At 44.8% G+C, this 25,325-nt stretch overlaps 1 protein-coding gene across 4 annotated transcripts in view; it reads left to right on the forward strand.

The window, feature by feature from the left end:
- The window catches only part of AJAP1 (adherens junctions associated protein 1), a 522,829-nt gene that overhangs the window by 27,076 nt on the left and 470,428 nt on the right, over positions 1-25,325 (forward strand). The window lies entirely within an intron of this gene.

Raw genomic sequence — 25,325 nt, forward strand, 5'->3', positions numbered from 1 at the left:
GAGCTCCAGTGGCTGCCAGACCGCGAGTTACATCTCCCTCTGAGTTTTGCAGCAGCAGGGATAGCTGTCATTCGTTTCTCTCGGCGCAAAATTCACCCGTGATGCGACAATATGTACGCCTACTGTAGACCCCTGAGCAAGATCAGGGTGGGGAGTGTTTGAATGGGAAGTGTATAGGGGTGTGAAAGGAAAGGCAGAGATTGGTTGTGGGATGTGAATGTGTTTATGAATCTCTTTGGGGTGTTAGTGTGTATCTGCGCTGTCTGTGTGACAAATTGTGTGTGTGTGTGTGTGTGTGTGTATGGGGTGGGGGCAGTGGCATCTGTGCCATGGGCTGTAGTTGACCTTGTCAGAATCAGAATCATTTATTTCCGCCAAGTATGAGTGGGTCATTCCCAGAATTGGGTTTGGCACAATACATAGCTCAGGTGGAAAAAGAGATATTTATATAAGCACACAAGTATGCAGTTTACAAAGGAGCAACAGTATACACACTATGGGCTTGATTCACAAAGCGGTGGTAACTGTTAGCACGCCTGTGAAAACCCCCTTAGCATGTCTAAACGAGCTTTTCGCGTGCAAAACTTTACGCGCACAAAACTTTATGCGCACAAAACTTTATGTGCACAAAACTTTATGCGCGTAAAACCTTACGCGCGCACTGCACAGAGCACTGCGAAGTGCCCATTAAAGCCTATAGGACTTAGCGCGCGTAAAACTTTGTGCGCGTAAAACTTTGCACGCGATACTTAGCGCACGATCTGATTCAGATATCTGGTGCTAACCTACTTAGCACCCTGGTTAGCACGTCTAAAGACTTTAGACGTGCTAAGTAGGTTAGCACCGCTTTGTGAATCAAGCCCTATATATACATCATTGATAAACAGTTCCAATTTGAGACATTATGGAAAGTTCTATCAATTAGAATTGCGGGCAGGTTAAGTTGGTGGCCCAAGGGCCCCGCCCGGGCCGTAGCTTACTGTGTGTGGGAGGGACCTGATGGAAGTATATGGAGGGAGTTTATGAGGTTTATAGCTTATAGGTCCTGGTCTTGTTTTCAAATAGTTATAGCAGCTGTAGACCCAAGTTGAAGATGACATTTTAAGCCCTAGTTTGCTCTTCCAGATTTTTCTTGGTTGGTAAAAATTAATAGGGGGCTATGCCATAAATCACAAATACTTCCCTTTGTAACTGTTAGTCACATGACTAAGATGTCTCGTCACAAAACATGAAGCAGTCAGGAGAGTAGGGGGGGTTCCTACTCCAGCGTAAAGCAGAATATTTGACCCCACCCACCTTCTTCCTCTGCCCCTTGTGTGGAGACGTAGGCAGGGTGAGCTTCTCCCTTACAACCTCACATGGGTGATAGTGAGATATGGGAACAGGTTGGACAGAACACAGACTGTTGTTCAGGCCCTGTTCACAGTGGTCAGTTGCATTGCAACTAATTCTGCATGTCAATTCACTGCCCATATAATTCTGCAGTCCTGTTCACAGTATTGCATTTTAACTGAGCCAATTATTCTAACTTGCCCCATGCAGGCGTTGTATTAAAGTCTATGTCCAGTCTCCGTTGCAGTTGACAGTCATAATAACACAATAAAATGCATGTGTTATGCAACTAACTACTGTGAACCTAGCCTTAATGAGCTGAGCTTCAACTGACTCTAGCACATGAAGACAGCTTTGCAAATCTAGCAAACCTACTACCGTAATACAAAAATTAACAATGCAAAAATGATCTGTATGCACTGCACAGAGCCCTGTCCATTTGAAATGAAGACATATTTCATGAAATAAGCTTCAAAATCTAAGGCTTTAATTGCCTTCAGTTACAAAATGACTTGTGCAATAATGATATATGTTAGATTTAGATGATATAGATTTTTGTACCCCACTGGGCAACATTAAACACTTTTCCATATGTTTTATTTTCTATAAGTGTATAGTATTCTATTTACTTTATTGTAAATTTCACTTTATTTTGAAAGCACCCTGGCCACACAGCATTCATTGTGTGTGGTGCCTCACCCAGCTTCTAATATAAGTTGAAGTCTGGCTCCAAATAAAACATGTTTTCTTTATAATTTGGATATAGTAGATAAGGCCATACACAGCTATAGGTATTCAGATGCATGCTGTGGAAAACTGCAGCGCGTCATCTAAATCATACTGGCATGCAGTTTGGACAGCAAGTCTATTGACTGAATAGGTAGCATTTTCCTGTCGAACGTAGGGGAAATAGGCCCTAACAGTCCAACTTAACTATCACTTTTTGCTGGAGACTGGTGGAAATCCAGGCATAACGTCAGTGGTGTACCTTGGGCATTTGACACTCAGTACTGGGTATTATTAGACATACACACACCCCCACCCCCCAAAAAAAGGAAAGAAGCGAGTGCGGCATACTAAGCATGCCACAGCAGATAATGCAAGGTATAGGTTCCCCCAGTATAGGTAATATAGTTGCCCCAGTATGGGTAGCATAGTTGCCCCAGTGTATGCATTAAAGTTGCCCCCAGTATAGGTAGCTAGTATAGTTTCTCCCAGTATAGGTAGTATACTTGCGCCAGTATAGGTAGCTATTATAGTTGCCCCCAGTATAGGTAGTATAGCTGTCCGTAGCATAGTTGCCCCCAGTAAAGGTAGTATAGTTTTCCCCAGTATAGCTACTATAGTTGCCCCAGTGTAGATAGTATAGTTTCCACCAGGACAGCCAGGCAACAGGTATTTTTTAAAAGGAAATAAATATGGCAGCCTTCATATACCTCTCACATCAGTTGTCCTTTAAATAATTAAATTGTCAATAGCGTTATTACAGATACACCATTTCCTGTAAAATGTCTATCTCTAGCATCTGTAACGGTCCACTCACCTATGACTTTGAACTGAATTTTAGTGGACATGACTTACTTTGCCTAGCTGCTGGCCAAACTTAAACTAACTTACCCTAACTAGGTGACACCCAAAACCTTAACTAGGACTAATTTCTATTCAGTGAAGCATTGACAGCAGCATCACATTGATAAATAATAAATTAAAAACACAAAAGTTACACAAAGAATACATTGTTTACATTTGATGAGTGTGTTTCCAATATAAAAGGGAATCATGTAGTGAATTGATTCCAGTAACTATTTGCACAGAAATCCGTGAAATATTTTATCTCCGTAGTTATTTGGTGTTTATCTATTAGTAAATATGGCCTACAGGCACTCCCTGATTGTTGTGCTATTATGCCCAGATTACGCAGGTATCCTGCAGGGTGGACGTATGCAATCAACATGCAGCACACCGGAGGCGGCCCAGGTCATTGATTTGTATCAACACTCTAAAGCTAGGGATTGGAATGAAGAGGATATGAGAATTATTGCCATGGGCTATTCCTGTGTCGGTTACTGTAAAAGATATTCACCTCCTCTTGAGACACAAGCATCCTATCACAATACAATCTCTGCATACAAAGTCATAGTATATTATTATTATTATTATATTGTTATTTTTCTATCCTCTCTGTTAAAGGAAAACTGAGAGATTAACTTCCTGGTGGTTGCTAGAACGCCAGGATCCTCTAAAAAAAACAAGAACTACCAGGAGCCCAATGGTGCACTATCTCTGGGTCAATTAGAAAGTTGTCAGTCAGATATTATTATATGCACAAAGGTGGGTTGCAACCATTGTCAGAGCCTACAGGGAGAAACAACTTAAGCATCAGTATGCTTAAAATGGTATCTTGCAGTTTCAATATGTAGTCATTTTAATTTTTGAATCCTGACAAGAGTTTTAATGTAAGCTTGCTGGTAACCATGGCAAAATGATATGGTTTGGTATACAAGATTGCCAAAAATGAAGACATAGGTTCAGTACTTACCAAACAGTCTGAACAAAACAGGAAATACAATTCAAACATCCCTACATTGTCAGAGGTTTACTTAATGTCCCATTAAGTATACGGGGCATCCAAATACACATAAATAAGGGTGCCATTTTTGATGTTTGTCTACTCTCACAAAAGGATGACCAGGGAATTATTACAGTGCAATGCGTGAGCTCCTAGACAATTTGAGTGTGTTCTACATTTTTCAGTCAGGAAGTTAGAAGCATACAATGAATGGATGGCTTTAGCCGCACTGGGCAACAGATATGTCAGTTTGCAATACCAACAAATAAAGTTATGAACAAGCAAAGACTGCTTATTATTTAGCACATTTATCACCATGAAAAAACATTGAGACTTGACTCTGCCTGCCAAAAGTGTAAGTGCTATCTGCTCTAGTTTGACTTTTATTTAAAAGCTGCTGGTGTTTTGTATCAGAAGCGTATGGCTTTCAGCACCATGGAGAGCATCTAACGGAAAATCTATCCAGTTGTCATAGCCTGTGGCAGTCTATTTTAGTTAGTGTAATTTCATGATTTCACCAGTGTGTTCGTATTAGCGTGCAAGCAAGGATGTATATTGCTGTGGAGGATAGGGCTGAAAAAAATAAAATAAAAACCAGGAGACCTTCCTCTTCAGGGTTAAACAGAAGCAATTGGCTTGGAAGATCTAAACTCATGAGCCGCGTTGAGTAGTCAGCAGAAGCTCAGGCTAGGAGATAGCTGTGATGTCTCCTACTCGTTGCTCAGTCCTGACAAGGTGCCATCACATGTCACTGTGAGAATTACCTGAGGTCACTGCTGACTGGCACAACATGATAAAGAAGAAGCATTTATAATTGCTGAAGAAGCGGAAAGCGTGCATGGTGTAGCCTGTCAAGCTGTCAATAACCGCTCTAACGCAGAGATGCTTTTTTTTTCCTGAAAAAAGTGTTTTGCTTGTCTAATCATTGGGGTCCTGTTGTAGCGGAAGATTGAAGAGCTGTGGGAAATGACATTACAGTACCTTCCACTTAGTGCAGCATGAGATAACAAGGATTAGTTCGTATAAGGGTTATAGGTCACAAAAATAGCCTTTAATAGGGTCACGTCAAGGTTGGTATTCAATTGTACAGTTGGTGATCTTATCAGAAGTGATACTCCCTATATAGCTTAAACAGGCACTACCAAACAGTTAAAAAAAGAGCTTATATGCAGTCAGCATAAGGGCCTGATTGTGTCGTGATGTCAGCTTGATGCATCCCCCTGCATTTAGGCTGTTACAGTCAGGGAGGGCTACTCTTTGAGCTAGTGAGGCTTGTTATTGTTTTGTACAAAGCAGTTTTCCTAAAAAAGGGAAGATGGAAACCAGAGGGAAGAAGCAACATGAGTGGTGCATCAGTTTTCTGCTGGAACGACTAGTTATGAAGGACAAGAAAATCATATCTACTCATTTTGTGGGTGAGAGGTAGTGGCTTCATCACTTGCTCCCCTCTCATCCCTGCTGCTTGGACACTGCACAGTATGCGTTTTTTTTTAACATATACTACTTATTAAATTAATCTTGTCAGAAAGGTAAAGAGATATGAACAGCTGTATAGAATGGGGTTCTTTGTAGTAAGGGTGGTTAAGATCTGTAATATCTCATCACAGAAAGTAGTTATGGCAAATTCTTACATTCAAAAGGGGCTCAGATGCTTCACTTACTTTGAAGGGTAATAACAATACTGAGAGTAATTTACTAAGGCACCTGCACTAATTCTACAAGCTAATTCATAATTTAACTACCTGTAAACCCTATGCCCAACACTACCTATCCTTTGTAAAGATAATTCACGCTCCAGCTATTGCCGACCCCAAAATTACACACTAGGTGCTGCTATAGCTGCAATTAACTTTGGAGTCTATGGCAACGCCCACATTTTCAGGCAAAACATTGTGTCCCAATTACCTGCTTTAATTTACAGCTATTTCTACTAAATGTAGTAAGGTGATACCTCAGTCTTCTCAGGATGATATGTTTTTTTCCCTTGTGGCTTTTCTTTATTCTAATGTACAATATAGTGATGAACCCCAAGAGGTTACACTTGATTTTTAAAAGTGGAATTATACTCCCAAAACTAAAAATTCACTAACTACTCTTAGTTACATAAAAGATTATTTAAAAGCATTGCCACACATTCCCTTTGTGTAAAAACTTTTATTTTCACTGTAGAGAACAGGAGAAGCTTGCTTATTTCTGGTCATCTGCACATGTAATCATTGCTGGCTGAAGCTCTCTGAAGCATGTGCCTCCACTCTGTGTTCCCTTCTTTTTTTTTTACTGAAGTCACTAAGCTGTTACCAGGATGATTTGTTTGTTCAGCAGAGGGAGGGGGGCAGCGTAAAGACACATTCCTCAAAAAGTTTCAGCTTACATTTGCCTTTGCTGATGACAAGAGATAAGCAAGCTTCTACTGCTCTCTGCAATTCAAATTCATGTTTCAACACATAAGGAATGTGTGGAAATGCTGTCATTTTTTTGGGGGGAAATATAATCCCACTTTAAGTGCAAAAGACATGCTATATCATTTTGGGACCTACAGCATGCATTGATTTGTATTATTCTCATCTCAAAAAGTTTAATGGTACAGAAAAGATACAGTAGTGAGTGTAGTAAAATGTTAACATTACAATGTAAAGCTGAACATGTGACGCCCACAAAAGAATTCTGAAGTCCTTCCTGTTTTGCAAGCTTGGCCTTCCCACACTCAAAGAGAAGACACATACCAAAGACTGATTAACAAAAAGTGAGGAAAATCCTTTGTTTTAAGTAACTTTACTAAATATATACCTGAAAGCTTAATGGATAAAATTGCTTATTTTTAACAATATTTGCTGTTCAGTGTTCACAATAACTTAATATTGGTTTCTCAAAAAAGTCTCAAACTACAAGTCCTATTTTCTCCTTAAGATTGACATTTTACTGTATGTTGCTACAGTGCTGTTTTTAAAGAAAGGAAGAGATACACAAACTCCACTAAGGTATAAAAGCTGGGATCTTTTATTGAAGGCAAATGGACACAAAAGTCATAATCATACACAGGATCAACTGCCGTGTATTGGGATCACAATGAACGCTTAGTCATAGTTGCAGCTATGACTAAGGGTCAGTGGTGCTTAGCAAGATTTCGGATATCCGAACTACCCAGATAATCCAAACTTTTTCCACTATCCGAACTTTGAATAGCAATTCGGATATTTTTTAAAATCCGAATAGACTATCCAAGCAAACTTGGATTTCCCATCTGAAATCCAGAATCCAGGCGGATAGTTAGTTCAGATATCTGAGCAGAAATTAAAATTACTTTAAATGGCAAAAATCCCTTTCGAAGGCATCCAGGCCGAGAGAGAGAGAGAGAGAGAGACCTTCGAAAAGGATTTTGTCCATTTGAAGAGACTTTGGGAAGCATTTTAAGCGATTTTCAGGTCACTTCCGGTTTACCATCCAGAAATCCGAATCCGGCCAGATACTGAGGTCGGATACCTGATTCGCATCCAGATTGGAAAATTTTAAACTCGGATATCCGACCCGGATCGGATATCTGGGTATCCGAATCCGAATTAGATCCAGATAGTAAAAAGTGGTATCCGAGCAGCACTGCTAAGGGCGCATTGGCAGCCCGAAACATGTCCGTTGATCCTGTGGATGATTATGTCTTTTGTGTCCATTTGCCTTCAATAAAAGATACCAGTGAGTGCCATCCTGTTGGGGTTTTAGAGCGTTTGGACTTTTCTTCGTTCTGGTACCTTTATAATGTAACTGGTGGAAGTAAAGCAAAATGAGTTATCTGTGTTCAGTTTTGACAGGCAGTGGTTTCTTTATTGGAGCTTTTCTGTAGCTCCACTGTATTATGCATATAATATATTCGGTGCTACTGATATTTGCTATATCAGGTTATGCATGGAAAGGGGAGTTACATTTTAATTATACACTCAAAATTCCACATGCAACAAAATATGTTCTTCAGAGAGTAAAAAAAAATGGCTTTTAGGGGTTACAGCTGTGGAGCTGAGCTTGGAACTGTCCCTGTGTAAACTGCACATATTAAACTGCTGGAGAGCATCAAGCGGCAGTACATTCAGCATATCCAGCTTGTATTTACTAACTAGGTTGCCTGCCTAGGGATACAGCGAGCATGAAAACACTCAGCTTAGGCTCAGCTTTGGGGAACCGTCATGGAGGACATCAGCTGCAGATACTTTTTACAAACCATTAGGCAGCCCAGAGTGAGCCCGCGAGTGATTCCTGCAGCTGCAGGTGTTAACACTATAAAATGGAGTAATATTTAGTTTTCATAATGTGATAATGACTATGCAAAACAGATTCACATTGGAAAGATAAAAATTAAAAACACTGCAACACTGAAAGTATAATGCAACATCCTGAATTTTACTCTGATCACGATGAAATTACATATTGGATGTTGTGATGAATATTCATCTAAATGACTCAGATATTCCCCTGAAACAAGGAAATAGAGGGCAGTGTTATATAATTAATTTACCTTGTAACACAGTTAACCGAATGCAAAAATCCCTACCTTTTTTTTCCTAGACATTAGCAGGCAGTAAGACAATAAATTCTTAAAATGCTCATTTTGTTGGCATGAAACAGATTTTTGCTGCGTGAGGCAGAGAATATTCTGTTCACATGATTTTTTCAAATGTTATTCTAGTTACACAATTGCAAATCTTCTTCCCACTTCTGTTCTGTTGATTCTTACCGTTGGGTGCTAAAAAGCAGCTGCTGAAGAAATACATACCGGTACTGAATTTTTGTTGTGTTTATTTCTGCTGCTAGTGGCTTAAAAAAAAAAACAAAAAAAAAAAACTGTGCTTATCCGTTCGTTGTTCAATCGAGATGTATGAATAATTTAATATGAATGTTTGACATTTACTTAATATATGTAGTAGGTGGCAAGTTCACTGCAACAAAACTTCCTAATTTTCTGTAACTAATATTGTCAAGCCTCCGGACTTGCTTAGCTACAGTAAGAATGGAACTCTTTAACAGTCCCTGCAGTGGCGTACCTAGGGCATTTGACACCCGGTGCTGGGTATTAAACGACACCCCCCCCCCCCCCCAAAAAAAAGGAAAGGAGTGTGGCATATTAAGTGCACCACGGTGGGTAATGCCTGGAATTGTGGCACCCAGTATAGATAGCCTGGAATTGTTGCCCCCAGTATAGGTAGTGTAGTATAGCCGTATAGCCACAATACGCAGTGTTTCCCTACAAAATACACATGATGCAGCAGTGTTTTGCCAAAATATATATAATGTGACAGCGATTAGGTAGCCAGATAACCCCCATTTAGCACTGTAGCCAGATGACCCCCACCATTTATAGGATAGGCAACTAGATAACCCCCATTTGTATCGGTAACCAACAATATAGCCAGACCCCCCCCCCCCCCCACCTTAAGTATATAGCCAGTGTATATATTCAGATCCTCCCGTATACAGCCAATGCATACAGTCAGATCCCTGTACATGGCCATTGTATATAGTCAGATCACCCCAGTACATAGCCATTGTATATAGTCAAATCCCCTTTAAAGGCCATTGTATGCAGTCAAATCCCCCTGTACATAACCATTGTATATAGTCAAATATCCCTGTACATAGCCATTGTATAGAGTCAGATCCCCCTGTACAGAGCCATTGTATATAGTCAGATCCCCCTGTACATAGTCAGATCTCCAGTGTATACAGTTAAATCCCCCCTGCATATAGCCAATGTAATTCTTATTGAGTGACCCCCCAAGTGTACATACACACGCACACAACACACACACAGAAACATGAGAGAGTGGACAGGAGGAAGAGACTGAGACACAGAGAAGAGAGACAGAGGAGAGAGAGAGAGACGGGAGGAACAGAGGGCGGAGAGAGACAGGAGGAAAGAGAGACAACAGGAGGGAGAGACAAGAGGGAGAGACAGGTGTACATACGCACACCACACAGAAACGTGAGAGAGAAGACAGGAGACAGAGACACAGAGAAGAGAGACAGGAGAGAGACAGGAGGAAGAGAGCGCAGAGAGAGACAGGAGGGAGAGACAGAGCAGAGGGAGACAGAAGGAAGAGACAGAGAGACAGAGCAGAGAGAGAGAGACAGAGCAGAGAGAGAGAGAGAAACAGAGCGAAAGACAGAGCAGAGAGAAAGACAGAGCAAAGAGACAGGAGGAAGAGACAGAGGGAAATACAGAGAGACAGGAGGAAGAGACAGAGAAGAGAGACAGGAGGAAGATACAAGAGCAGAGAGAGAGGAGGAAGATACAAGAGCAGGGAGAGAGAAGCGAGACAGAGAGAGAAGCAAGACAGAGACAGAGACGAGAGAGAAGCGAGACAGAGAGAGAGAGAGAGAGAAACAGGAGGGAGAGAGAGAGAGAGAGAGAGAGAGAGAGGAGGAAGAGAGAGAGACAGGAGGGAGAGAGAGAGACAGACAGGAGTAAGAGACAGCGGAGAGAGACAGGACGGGGAGAGAGAGACAGGGGGGAGAGACAGCGGAGACAGGACGAGGAGAGAGAGACAGGGGGGAGAGACGGCGGAGAGAGACAGGAGTAAGAGAGAGCGGAGAGAGACAGGAGGAAGAGAGAGACAGGAGGGGGAGAGAGAGAGAGGCAGGAGGGGGAGAGAGAGAGACAGGAGGGGGGGGAGAGAGAGAGAGAGACAGGAGGGTGAGAGAGAGAGAGACAGGAGAGAGACAGGAGGGGGGGAGAGAGAGACAGGAGGGGGAGAGAGAGAGAGACAGGAGGGGGAGAGAGAGAGAGACAGGAGGGGGGGGGGGAGAGAGAGACACAGGAGGGGGGGGGAGAGAGAGACAGGGGGGGAGAGAGAGAGACAGGAGGGGGGGGAGAGAGAGACAGGAGAGAGAGAGACAGGAGGGAGAGAGACAGGAGTGAGAGAGCGGAGAGAGACAGGAGGGAGAGAGAGAGACAGGAGAGAGAGACAGGAGTAAGAGGAGCGGAGAGAGACAGGAGGGAGAGAGCGAAGAGAGACAGGAGGGAGAGAGCGGAGAGAGACAGGAGGAAGAGAGAGGGAGAGAGAGAGACAGGAGGAAGAGAGAGAGACAGACAGGAGGAAGAGAGAGAGAGAGACAGACAGGAGGGAGAGAGAGAGAGAGAGACAGACAGGAGGGAGAGAGAGAGAGAGACAGACAGGAGGGAGAGACAGACAGGAGGGAGAGAGAGAGAGGGAGACAAGACAGGAGGGAGAGAGAGAGGCAGGAGGGAGAGAGAGAGAGAGGCAGGAGAGAGAGAGACAGACAGGAGGGAGAGAGAGAGACAGACAGACAGGAGGGAGAGACAGACAGACAGGAGAGAGAGACAGGAGAGAGAGAGACAGGAGGGAGAGAGACAGACAGGAGAGAGTGAGACAGACAGGAGAGAGAGAGACAGACAGGAGAGAGAGAGACAGACAGGAGAGAGAGAGACAGACAGGAGAGAGAGAGACAGACAGGAGAGAGAGAGACAGACAGGAGAGAGAGACAGACAGGAGAGAGAGACAGACAGGAGGGAGAGAGAGAGAGAGAGGCAGAGGGAGAGAGAGAGAGAGACACACAGGAGGGAGAGAGAGAGACAGACAGGAGAGAGAGACAGACAGACAGACAGGAGAGAGACAGACAGACAGGAAAGAGAGAGAGACAGACAGGAAAGAGAGAGAGACAGACAGGAAAGAAAGAGAGAGAGACAGACAGGAAAGAGAGAGAGACAGGAGAGAGAGAGACAGGAGGGAGAGAGACAGGAGGGAGAGAGACAGACAGGAGAGAGAGAGACAGACAGGAGAGAGAGAGACAGACAGGAGAGAGAGAGACAGACAGGAGAGAGAGACACAGACAGGAGAGAGAGACACACAGGAGAGAGAGAGACAGACAGGAGAGAGAGAGACAGACAGGAGAGAGAGAGACAGACAGACAGGAGTAAGAGAGAGAGACACAGACAGACAGGAGTAAGAGAGAGAGCAGAGAGACAGGAGAAAGAGAGACTCTGGCAGCCGGCAGGGATGTCTATTGATGTACTGCTCGCAGCGGTAGGTGTTACCTGCCCGTGGTGTGTTAGCCGATTGTGTGCCTGGGTGCAGCGACGAGGAAGCGGCAGCCTGCAGGTGGCGGCATCTGGCTGTCATGGTCGCAGTGGTGGAAGAAGTGCGACGTGCATGGGTCTGCCTCTGGGTTCCCCGTGAGCCTGGAAGTTAGGGGTGCAAGTTCTCGCTTGGCAGCGTTTGATGATGGTCCCAGGTTGTGGCGGCGGCAGGAGCAGCAATGATGGCGGAGATCGTGGCGGGGATCACAGCAGAGATCCCATGTGCGCCCCACGTGCAGCCCCGGGCAGCTTCCGCAGAAGGCGGAAGCTGAACTGACAGCCGACTGAGCCGAGGTGATGGAGGAGGGGCCGATGGGGGCTCTGAGCCAGCTGCAGCCAAGCAATGAGGAGGGAGGCGGAGCAGGTACTGCTGGCTTGATTAGGTTGGGCCGGCCTCTTTGACACCCCCCTCCCCGCCTGTCACCCGGTGCGCCACGCCCCTGTGCGCCCAATTGGACGGTACGCCACTGAGTCCCTGTGTGGGTTCAGAGGAGAAAGTAGAACATTTGTATTTGTCCTGTATTCTGCTACAACTGAGAGAGAGAAGTGTGAAAGAAAGTTGAGAGAGTGTGAGAACATGTGGTTAAAAGTGCAGTAACCAGTTTTTCAGTGTATGTCGCCTACTGGAAATCCTAAAGCAAACCTGAAGTAAAAATAAACTTATGAGCTAATGAATTGTATGTGTAGTATGGATAATGAATAGAATATTAATATCAAAGCAGTGGCGTACCGTCCATTGGGCGCACAGGGGCGTGGCGCACCGGGTGACAGGCGGGGAGGGGGGTGTCAAAGAGGCCGGCCCAACCTAATCAAGCCAGCAGTACCTGCTCCGCCTCCCTCCTCATTGCTTGGCTGCAGCTGGCTCAGAGCCCCCATCGGCCCCTCCTCCATCACCTCGGCTCAGTCGGCTGTCAGTTCAGCTTCCGCCTTCTGCGGAAGCTGCCCGGGGCTGCACGTGGGGCGCACATGGGATCTCTGCTGTGATCCCCGCCACGATCTCCGCCATCATTGCTGCTCCTGCCGCCGCCACAACCTGGGACCATCATCAAACGCTGCCAAGCGAGAACTTGCACCCCTAACTTCCAGGCTCACGGGGAACCCAGAGGCAGACCCATGCACGTCGCACTTCTTCCACCACTGCGACCATGACAGCCAGATGCCGCCACCTGCAGGCTGCCGCTTCCTCGTCGCTGCACCCAGGCACACAATCGGCTAACACACCACGGGCAGGTAACACCTACCGCTGCGAGCAGTACATCAATAGACATCCCTGCCGGCTGCCAGAGTCTCTCTTTCTCCTGTCTCTCTGCTCTCTCTCTTACTCCTGTCTGTCTGTGTCTCTCTCTCTTACTCCTGTCTGTCTGTCTCTCTCTCTCCTGTCTGTCTCTCTCTCTCCTGTCTGTCTCTCTCTCTCCTGTGTGTCTCTCTCTCCTGTCTGTGTCTCTCTCTCCTGTCTGTCTCTCTCTCTCCTGTCTGTCTCTCTCTCTCCTGTCTGTCTCTCTCTCTCCTGTCTGTCTCTCTCCCTCCTGTCTCTCTCCCTCCTGTCTCTCTCTCTCCTGTCTCTCTCTCTTTCCTGTCTGTCTCTCTCTCTTTCCTGTCTGTCTCTCTCTCTTTCCTGTCTGTCTCTCTCTCTTTCCTGTCTGTCTGTCTCTCTCCTGTCTGTCTGTCTGTCTCTCTCTCCTGTCTGTCTCTCTCTCTCCCTCCTGTGTGTCTCTCTCTCTCTCTCTCCTCCTGCCTCTCTCTCTCTCTCTCCCTCCTGTCTGTCTCTCTCTCCTGTCTGTCTCTCTCTCCTGTCTGTCTCTCTCTCTCCTGTCTGTCTCTCTCTCTCCTGTCTGTCTCTCTCTCTCCTGTCTGTCTCTCTCTCTCCTGTCTGTCTCTCTCTCTCCTGTCTGTCTCACTCTCTCCTGTCTGTCTCTCTCCCTCCTGTCTCTCTCTCTCCTGTCTCTCTCTCCTGTCTGTCTGTCTCTCCCTCCTGTCTGTCTGTCTCTCTCTCTCCCTCCTGTCTGTCTCTCTCTCTCCTGCCTCTCTCTCTCTCTCCCTCCTGCCTCTCTCTCTCCCTCCTGTCTGTCTCCCTCTCTCTCTCTCCCTCCTGTCTGTCTCTCCCTCCTGTCTGTCTCTCTCTCTCTCTCCCTCCTGTCTGTCTCTCTCTCTCTCTCTCCCTCCTGTCTGTCTCTCTCTCTCTCTTCCTCCTGTCTGTCTCTCTCTCTTCCTCCTGTCTCTCTCTCTCCCTCTCTCTTCCTCCTGTCTCTCTCCGCTCTCTCCCTCCTGTCTCTCTTCGCTCTCTCCCTCCTGTCTCTCTCCGCTCTCTTACTCCTGTCTCTCTCTCCTGTCTCTCTCTCTCCCTCCTGTCTCTCTCCGCTCTCTCACTCCTGTCTCTCTCCCTCCTGTCTCTCTCTCTCCTGTCTCTCTCTCCCCCCCCTCCTGTCTCTCTCTCTTCCCCCCTGTCTCTCTCCCCCCTACTCCTCCTGTGTCTTCTCTCTCCCCCCCCCCCCTCCTGTCTCTCTCTCTCTCCCCCTCCTGTCTCTCTCTCTCTCCCCCCCCTGTCTCTCTCTCTCCCCCCCTCCTGTCTCTCTCCTGTCTCTCTCTCTCTCCCCCTCCTGTCTCTCTCTCTCTCTCCCCCCCCCTCCTGTCTCTCTCTCTCCCCCTCCTGCCTCTCTCTCTCTCCCCCTCCTGTCTCTCTCTTCCTCCTGTCTCTCTCCGCTCTCTCTTACTCCTGTCTCTCTCCGCCGTCTCTCCCCCCTGTCTCTCTCTCCTCGTCCTGTCTCCGCTGTCTCTCCCCCCTGTCTCTCTCTCCCCGTCCTGTCTCTCTCCGCTGTCTCTTACTCCTGTCTGTCTCTCTCTCTCCCTCCTGTCTCTCTCTCTTCCTCCTCTCTCTCTCTCTCTCTCTCTCTCTCTCTCCCTCCTGTTTCTCTCTCTCTCTCTCTCTCTGTCTCGCTTCTCTCTCGTCTCTGTCTCTGTCTTGCTTCTCTCTCTGTCTCGCTTCTCTCTCCCTGCTCTTGTATCTTCCTCCTCTCTCCCTGCTCTTGTATCTTCCTCCTGTCTCTCTTCTCTGTCTCTTCCTCCTGTCTCTCTGTATTTCCCTCTGTCTCTTCCTCCTGTCTCTTTGCTCTGTCTTTCTCTCTGCTCTGTCTTTCGCTCTGTTTCTCTCTCTCTCTCTGCTCTGTCTCTCTCTCTCTGCTCTGTCTCTCTGTCTCTTCCTTCTGTCTCCCTCTGCTCTGTCTCTCCCTCCTGTCTCTCTCTGCGCTCTCTTCCTCCTGTCTCTCTCCTGTCTCTCTTCTCTGTGTCTCTGTCTCCTGTCTTCTCTCTCACGTTTCTGTGTGGTGTGCGTATGTACACCTGTCTCTCCCTCTTGTCTCTCCCTCCTGTTGTCTCTCTTTCTCCTGTCTCTCTCCGCCCTCTGTTCCTCCCGTCTCTCTCTCTCTCCTCTGTCTCTCTTCTCTGTGTCTCAGTCTCTTCCTCCTGTCCACTCTCTCATGTTTCTGTGTGTGTGTTGTGTGCGTGTGTATGTACACTTGGGGGGTCACTCAATAAGAATTACATTGGCTATATGCAGGGGGGATTTAACTGTATACACTGGAGATCTGACTATGTACAGGGGGATCTGACTATATACAATGGCTCTGTACAGGGGGATCTGACTCTATACAATGGCTATGTACAGGGATATTTGACTATATACAATGGTTATGTACAGGGGGATTTGACTGCATACAATGGCCTTTAAAGGGGATTTGACTATATACAATGGCTATGTACTGGGGTGATCTGACTATATACAATGGCCATGTACAGGGGATCTGACTGTATGCATTGGCTGTATACGGGGAGGATCTGAATATATACACTGGCTATATACTTAAGGTGGGGGGGGGGGGGGGGGTCTGGCTATATTGTTGGTTACCGATACAAAATGGGGGTTATCTAGTTGCCTATCCTATAAATGGTGGGGGTCATCTGGCTACAGTGCTAAATGGGGGTTATCTGGCTACCTAATCGCTGTCACATTATATATATTTTGGCAAAACACTGCTGCATCATGTGTATTTTGTAGGGAAACACTGCGTATTGTGGCTATACGGCTATACTACACTACCTATACTGGGGGCAACAATTCCAGGCTATCTATACTGGGTGCCACAATTCCAGGCATTACCCACCGTGGTGCACTTAATATGCCACACTCCTTTCCTTTTTTTTTGGGGGGGGGGGGGGGGGGGTGTCGTTTAATACCCAGCACCGGGTGTCAAATGCCCTAGGTACGCCACTGTATCAAAGAAACGTTTTCCAGTACAGGAAGAGTTAAAAAAAACTTGAGCTCTAATGCCTAGTACACACCATACAATTTTCTGTTAGATTTTCTGTTAGATTTTTATTATTTTCTGTAAAGTACTGGTAGAGACTGGTCATTATCTCTGGTGCATTGTCTTCTGGTCATCTCCTGCTGAGAGAAACAATACCTAATTGCTAGACAGATAGATGGTTAGATAGATAATTTTCTATCTGGCAGGTAAATCTAACAGAAAATCTAACAGAAAATTGTATGGTGTGTACCTAGCATAACAGCCAAGAAACAGTTAGAGACAGCCTGAGGTAAGGATTTACTGCAGGACAGTTCAAAGGGTCATTGGCTCTGCTTTGTTTTACAGTTGAAAATACAGAGTGTGGATCTAATCTGCAACTGGGGCAGTCTGATGCAATGTTATAAATAAAGCTATGTAGCTGATACTACTAATAATAATAATGATAAAAATATGAGTCACTTCTCTTTGCTACTAATGTTCTATTTATTACCTGTACTGCACATATAATTCATTATCTCATAAGTTTATTTTCGCTTCAGATTTGCTTTAAGCACTTTTGCAACATTGAGGTAAAGAGATCTTGAAAAAATTTGAAGACAAAAAACAAGAGACACTTAATATATATTTATATTTAAGGTAACAAGTGATATACTAAAAACACTACCAAAGGGTAAGGATAAAGAATACCCAACCGAGTGGTGGGCTAACTGTTAGCTAAGCTGAAGAGGTGCCAGTAATAATAAAATAAACTAAAAACAGATTAAAAAGTTCAATGGTGGTGGAAAAAATGTCTTCAAGAAAATGACTTTATATAAGTAAAAATAACTTTATCGGAATTGACAAATAAAGCAGTAGGATTAGCCATACTATGCCAGGGGAAAAACACACATATATAAGTAGATAAATACTTGATCTACTTACATAACACATGTATTATACTGTCTACATTTTGATTTCAGTGAATGTAATAAAGTAAATGAAGAGAATTCTGTTCCTGGTGGGGGCCATGTCTTTTGCCCACAGTTTAGGCTAACTAGTGATGTCATTTCTGCCCTTTACTTTTTTCTTTTCTCCTCCAATCGCTGAGTCACCTCAGCCTTGCTTGTAAACACAAGTGAGCAAGGGATCAGGTTTCAGATAAGCAGCGGGCAGACAAATAAAGGGAAGAGAAGGAATGTATTATAGATAAAAAGAAGCCCCAGCATGCAACTGTTTGGCACTGACTACTAAAGGGCCACTGCTCCTATAGTATGTTATAACTCCAAATCATAACAGCAGAAAAAGTTTTGAATGCACAATTAGCATCTTTATCACTTAACACACTCAGACCAGTTGCTGTTGAAATTTGATTTTTATGGTGACACTCCCGCTTTAAAGGGATACTGTAGGGGGGTCGGGGGAAAATGAGCTGAACTTACCCGGGGCTTCTAATGGTCCCCCGCAGACATCCTGTGTTGGCGCAGCCACTCACCGATGCTCCGGCCCCGCCTCCAGTTCACTTCTGGAATTTATGACTTTAAAGTCAGAAAACCACTGCGCCTGCACGCCCGTGTCTTCGCTCCCGCTGATGTCACCAGGAGTGTACTGCGCAGACACAGATCATACTGGGCCTGCGCTGTGCGCTCTTGATGACATCAGCGGGATCGAGGACACGGCAACGCAGGCGCAGTGGTTTTCAGACTTTAAAGCTGACCGGATGTTGATTCAACATCCGCGCTAACGAACCATCCCGACGCGATTGTGCGCACCAGAGAGGGGAGATTAAGCTGTCATATGACAGCTGGCATCTCCCCTTAGTGATCAGCAGCCATCGCGTATGGCTGCTGATCACGTGATCACTATGATCGCCGTCGGATTGTAATGATCAATTTAACAGCTGCGGCGGTAGGGAGGAGAAGAAGAGGATCCACTCACCTCCCTGCCATTCCAGTGACGATTGGAGCCCCCCACCGCTCTTGCCGGCATTTCTGCTCCTTTTGACGTCAGCACCAGGTCCCGGCTTGATGACGTCATCAAGCCGCGATCTGAAACTGAGCGACAGTAGGAGCAGTAGGAGCTGAAATGCCGGCCGGAGTGGAGGGATCCGCTGCAGCTCGTCGCTGGAGCCTGGAAGGTGAGTGATTGCTGCTGACAAGGGGGGCCACACAAGGGGGAGACAACCCAGCCAGACCCTGCAGGGATCCGGCTGGCTGACCCCCCAACTCCCCCCCTTCTGCAAAAATGCCTGGTCCTGAAGGGGGTTAGGCAGCCGGTCCCAAAAGGGTTAAAATGACACGTGATTCCATCTAATGACACTATGGTTTTCTACTTTGATATTCAACAGGTGAATGTTGCCATGGAGATTTTTTTTTTTTTTTTTTTTTTTTTTTTTATGAAGCCTTAAACCTCCTAAATTAGTGTAGAAAGTATTGAGCTTTTGATCAGAGAGGGCTTTTGGGGAATAGTAACTTAAAGGCCACTTTGGTGGTCCACTTGAAAAATGTGATCTTCCTGTTTCAGAATTACTTTTTCTGAAGTATTTTCCCAGTTCTCATGGCTACCATTGCAAAAGTATAACTCATTCCTCTCATTCCTCCTCTGTGGCTGCCTGACACTGGAGGTTAAGGGTTTTAAATGACTGCAATTTGACTGTAGCTGTGTATATTGCATTCACTGAAAGAAATCTTTAAAAAATCTACAGTTGCAAGAAAGCATCGCAACCAGTAGTTATAGATTTTCATGCTGCTCTAATAGAGAATAGCATTTTCCAATAATAGTAAACAGAGGAGGTGAGTGCAGGGGATGCTTTGCAGTCTTTTGAACCTTTGATGTAGGGATGAACTGCTATTGTCAATCATAAAGGGAAAGAGAGTTTAGAAATTCCCCAGACAAAGCAACTTGTTCTATAAAGAATAAGTTCCATCATGCTTGGCCATTACACCAACAGTTATAGGTAAAACAACCACGCATATAACAATCAATCTTAAAGGGGAATGGAGTGTTTTTTAGCACAATTGTTTTTTATAATCACTGACTTTGGAATTCTCAGAAACAAACATTCTGCAGAGCTGCACCTGCCAGTACTAAAGATGTCACCACCTGTGATACATTTCAGAATGTAAATGAGGATGAGGAAAGATTTAACAAGGGGCAAACACTGACCACATCATTTATAAATAAATACTGTAAAAAAGTTTCTCTACAGTTGCTATTTCACTAAATGTTATTAAAATTGCGGTGCACCGGGAGCAGCTCTATTAGATAGGGTTTAGACCAGTACTACAGAGTGCACAGATAGCTTATGGTGAACCAGAACCACTAGGAAAGTACAAGGAGCTCATGAATATTCCATAGTATTAGCCCAAGCCCTGTCTCATAGAGCTGTATTAATTTGTGCCATACACTGAGGAGGACCAGAAAATCTGAAACGGCTGTATGCATGTTAAAGAGAATCTGTATTGTTAAAATCTGTCACAATTTCGCCGCTCCCCGCCGCATTAAAAGTGGTTAAAAACAGTTTTTAAAAGTTTGTTTATAAACAAACAAAATGGCCACCAAAACAGGAAGTAGGTTGATGTACAGTATGTCCACACATAGAAAGTACATCCATACACAAGCAGGCTGTATACACCCTTCCTTTTGAATCTCAAGAGATCATTGTGTGTTTCTTTCCCCCTGCATCTCTCATGCACTGAAGTTTCAGGCTGCTCTTTTCTTCCTGCAAACAGCTTTGCCTTTGTCTGAATTTCCTCAGTATGTGAAAGCCCAGCCAGCTCAGAGGAGGATTTATCCAGCTTGTAAAAGATACGAGAGAAGAGAGAAGCTGCCCTAATCTAAATAATACACAGGCAGTGTGCATAGAGGGGCCTGGAGGGGGGAGATGCATCACAGAACCACAACACTAAAGAACTTGGCAGCCTTCCAGACACAGGCCGACAAGTCTGACAGGGGAAAGATACATTGATTTATTACAGAGACTGTGATAGCAGAAAGTACTGCAGTAAGCCAGAACACATTAGAATAGCTTTTGGAACTTGTAGGATGATAAAACACAGGATGCAATTTTTGTTACGGAGTCTCTTTAAGATCTCACTCTTTCACCCCCAATCTGTATATTTTAGTCATGGTAATAGGACAAAGCCTCATAGTGTAAAATTATAAAAGCTTTATTCTAAAAAAGGGCAGTTCAGCCAATCACCAGTAGGGATGGTCGGAAATGCCAATTGCCGCTTCCGCAAAAAATCTGCTTTCCACCATTACTGATTATCGCTACTGCTACTGATTCCGCATTCTGAGACTGATGTCCGATGTGGATTTTTGCTGTAATTTCCGCCGACTTTAACAAACATTTTCTCAAAAACTACAATGTCTTTTTGAATGAATTTTTCTCCTCTTGTTCCCACTCTTCTGCTTAACATACCCTGGAAATTTGGTGTTTCTAGCACCTACAGGGGCTTTACTATTAATCGCTAAAGTCAGGGGCTATTGACTGTAATGTAAAATGCGGAAAATCCACATTACGGATATGCGGTATGATGCCGACTTTAGAGGTTAATAGCAAAGCCCCCATAGGTGCTAGAAGCACCACATTTTCCGGGTATGTTAAGCAGAAGAGTGAGAACAAGAGGAAAAAAAATCTTTCAAAAAGACCTTGTAGTTTTTGAGAATATTGATGTTAAATTCGGTGGAAATTACAGCGAAAATCTGCATCGGAACCACTATGTGGTATGACGCCGACTTTAGAGGTTAAGAGCAAAGCCCCCATAGGTGCTAGAAACACCACATTTTCCGGGTTTATTAAGAAGAGAACAAGGGGGAACAAGTGGAAAAAATCTTTCAAAAAGACCTTGCAGTTTTTGAGAAAATTGATGTTAAAATCGGTGAAAATTTCCACGATTTCCACAAAAATCCACCTACCACACTTGCATTACCGATTTCCGAATTCCGATGCAGAAATGCGGAATCCGATAGAGCATCCCTAATCGCCAGGCACAAATTAAAAACTACCTTAGGAAGGCTCCTTCCAGTTCCTTTCTTGTCCTCCTTTGTTTCTGTAACGATCGGTGTAACACAGAGAGGATCTGATTATCCGGTGATCTGCAGTATCACCGAAAATGCAGAATATACCCGATTATTGATGATCTGCAGTAGCACCGATAATCAGATATATCTTCTAACCTCTGGACACCTGAGATATGAGAGTGTTTGGTGCAACAGTAATACTTTGAGGAAAGCACCCGTAGAATGGGTGCTAGACAGTAGGAGCTACTGTTAAGGATTAGCTTCCTTCCACAGGCCTGCTGCTCCCCAAGGGGCGGAGCCAGGCTGAGACAGTGGGAAGGACAGAACATGAGTGACACCAGTGGTGGAGTGTCACTGACGGATCTGTGAACTATCTCCTAACAGGAGAGATAGTTCTCGAGGTCGGACAAGCAGGTCGTTAACACACGGACAGATAAAGTACAGAGACAGCAGGCAGATACAGAATCCAGAGACTAGCCGGGTTTTGGCAACAGAGAATCAGAAAGACAAGGTACAAAATCAGAGATCAGGAGAATGGTCAGGAATGCAGAAGGTCATAACAGATAATCAACAATGCCTAAACTTGAGTGTGAGCTCCAAGATTCTCACACTCCAGGAACTAGACTAGATAATACAAATAATACAGATAGTACAGAATTCCTAGACTAAGGTGTGAGTTCCGTGGCCGTCAACACCTTGGAAACTGGTCTAGATAACAATACAGATAATAACAGAATTCCTAGGCTAAGGTGTGAGCTCCGTGATCATCAACACCTTGGAAACTGACTAATAAACACAGATACTGACAAGGTCTGAGTGCTACCACGTAGTGATCGCAACGCCAGACGCCGGAGAAATGACCAGCACCCAGTATATATACACCGGCGCTCACCAGCGCCACCCCTAAGTGCTGGACCAATGAAAGTTGCTGCAATTTTCAGCTGACCGGCCTGGTCAGCTGACCCTCCTCTGACTGCCATAAAGGCCCTGCCTCTCTGCGCGCGTGCGCATCCTCCTAAACCAGTGTGGACTATCAGTCCCAGCCACACCAGTCATGTGTTGTAATGTCTCCGCTGTACTGGATGCGGAATCCGCCGCAACGCTGTCTGGGCGTGCGGCGTTTACTCCGCATTCCGCCTTACTGAGAGGAGCAGGCCTATGCGAACAACTTGCCGCATTGGACGCGGAATCCGCCGCCCTGTTGTTAGAGCATGCGGCGGTTTCTCCGCGCTCCGACTGCGCCCCAACTGCCATGTTAAACGCGGAATCAGCCGCCTCACCTTGAGTATTGGCGGCGGCTTTTCCGCTTTTTCTCACAGTTTCCAAGCCCTCTCTCTTGATCAGTAATGTAGTTATAATGCATCACTAAGTTGCTCCCCTGGGGGTAAACCCCCTATTGCCTGTTATTTATGAGCATGGATATTACAGTGTGCATATAGCATAGTGTGTGTGTGTGTGTGTGTGTGTGTGTGTGTGTGTGTGTGTGTGTGTGTGTGTGTGTGTGTGTGTGTGTGTGTGTGCGCGCGCGCGCATATAGCATAGTGTGTGTGTGCGCATATAGCATAGAGTGTGTGTGTCTAGCTGCAATGTCTCTGCATTCTACCAGTTTCCCCACACCACTTCAAGTTCAGTGCAAACCTCCACTGCTACCTATTGCTGTGATCTTAGTCTTCGTTTTTATCATTGCGCTTTTCAGATCTTATTCTCTTCATGACTGAGCCTAATAATCAGGATGGTACTCACAGGAACAGGTTGAATAGCACAGCTCAATGATAAGACCTTGTCCTAGAATTCAAGGATATAAGGGAACCCAGGGTGAGAGTTATATGGAGGCTGCCATATTTATTTCCTTTTAAACAAAACCAGTTGCCTGACTGTCCTGTTGATCTTCTGGCCTATGTATTGCCTGGGTCAAAACCCTGGAACAAGCATTTGGCCAGTCCAGTAAAACCGGAGTCAGCTGAGTCAGAGTACCTGATCTGCATATGCTTGTTTAGGGTCTATGGCTAAAAGTATTAGAGACACATAATTGGGGAGGACAGCCAGGCAACTGGTATAATTGAAAAGGAAATAAATATGGCAACCTCCATATCACTCTCACCTTGGGTTTCCCTTAAAGGTGGTGTACAGTGTATACAGTATAAAGGCTGCTGGAGTTTGTTGTAAAGAAAAAAAAATGTGTGGTGGGGAAGGTACTTTACAGACATTTTATTTTTTTCAGTGGCTGTAATGTCAAAAGTTCTGTTTGAAAATATGTTGTTCTTTAATCAACTTACTGTATATCACCACACCACGGATAAGCCAACCTTTTTATACCACATTTTGGGCTAAAAGTTAAGTTTGGTTCATCCACAAGTGATAGGCTTAAGTGCTGGTCCCCCTTATGCAGAGTATGCATTAAAAGCTTACCTGTAACCATAGTTACCTCTCCTTGCTTCAGCTTCAGTCCTCGCATCTCCCCTGCAGCTTCGTAACTCACCGCAAGATCTCTGGGACATCACTACGGTCACATGACAGTGGGCCTGGAGCTCCAGTGCCAAGTAATGAAGCATACAGGGGAAAGGCAAGGACTAAAACTGGAGCAAGGAGAGGTAGCTATGGTTCCCAACATGCTTCCAGCATGCATTCTGCAGCTGGGATATGTTTCCAAAATGCACTCTGCATGGAAGGATTAGGGTAGCACATTGCAGGGTAAGTGCAATGCAATGGAATAGGGCAAGTAGGCCCAAGAATCTTGGAGAAAAAAAAAACACAAAAGAAGAATGGGAGCCCAATATTGTGTAGTATGTTGGTGATTGTGAGTGGATGTAGAATAAACAGGGTACTCACACACCAGGGTTGCCTAATTCAACCACCTTCTGTGTGTGTGCGGAACATGATCTGTCCCACACTCGGGCTTTGGAGAGGGTCTCTCTCTGGATGGTCGCTCTGCCTAAAAACTAAAGGGGGGGGGGGGGGGGGCAGGGGCCCTTTCCTGTCCAGGAGGGTATTAAACTGGAAACACGTGTTGAGAGGCACCCAAGATAAAAAGAGGTTTTTTACCTCAATTAAGACTTCAAGACTTTTATTAATAAGACTTGTTTATTGCATGATAAAGACAATGTGCTGTGTGAGTCTAAAGCTCAATTCCTCAGTCTTATTTATTCAAGACTTTAAGTTTTAATTGAAGTAAGAAATCTCTTTTTATATGTATTGTGGCATTCATTACCACTAATTGGGTGCCTCTCAACCCATGTTCCCTATGTAGGAATAGAATGTTGCCTTGTTTTATTCTCTTTCTTTGCTTTTTGTTTATTTTTGTACTGGAAAATTGCACTTTAGAATTTACAATGACAATAAATAAATTGTGAGTGAGTCACTGCACTTGCCCTGTCTTTTAGGCCAAAAGTGGGGGGAACGAGGTTATCCGCACATTAAACATACAACAGTATGTTACTGCGATTGACTAAATTTATCCTTAAAAAGCTAAATTTTCAGAAGCTTATAAATAAGGTAAACTACCCGGCCTTTTCTTTCAATTGTCATCCCTGCTTTTGGAATAGGAATAAAATCATGTATGCATCCATATTGATGATGTAAAATGAAATGAAGATGGTGTAAAATGAAGACGACTTGTGTTTTTGTCATCCTGGCTTGTGCATCATTCTTCTCTTTTCTTTGAAGTAACAGATGAAAAACAATTTCATTTTGCAGTTGCCTTGTCTTCATGACTTATTAAGGTCTCGGGAATCTACATCTGCTATGACAATGACACAATGGTGTCACGTGGTGGCTGGCTATATGCGTGGCTACTAATTGAATATTGATTCTGCTCATCCATGTGCTGTACGTACAATGTAAGCATTTTTTATTTAAGTCGAGGTGTTATAATTAATGCCTTGTAGTCATTGGAGTGTGTCTGGAATGGATCCGTCGGCCTCTGTACACATAACAAGGAATTTGAGTTTGTTATTCTCTGGGCTTTTGGATTGCAATGTGGAAGGGCAGTATGCAGATTTATCCTCATTTAAACTGTTACCATAGTAATAGATCTACTCATCAC

This window comes from Hyperolius riggenbachi, chromosome 6 (assembly GCF_040937935.1).
Source record: "Hyperolius riggenbachi isolate aHypRig1 chromosome 6, aHypRig1.pri, whole genome shotgun sequence".
Classification (NCBI taxonomy): Eukaryota; Metazoa; Chordata; class Amphibia; order Anura; family Hyperoliidae; genus Hyperolius; species Hyperolius riggenbachi.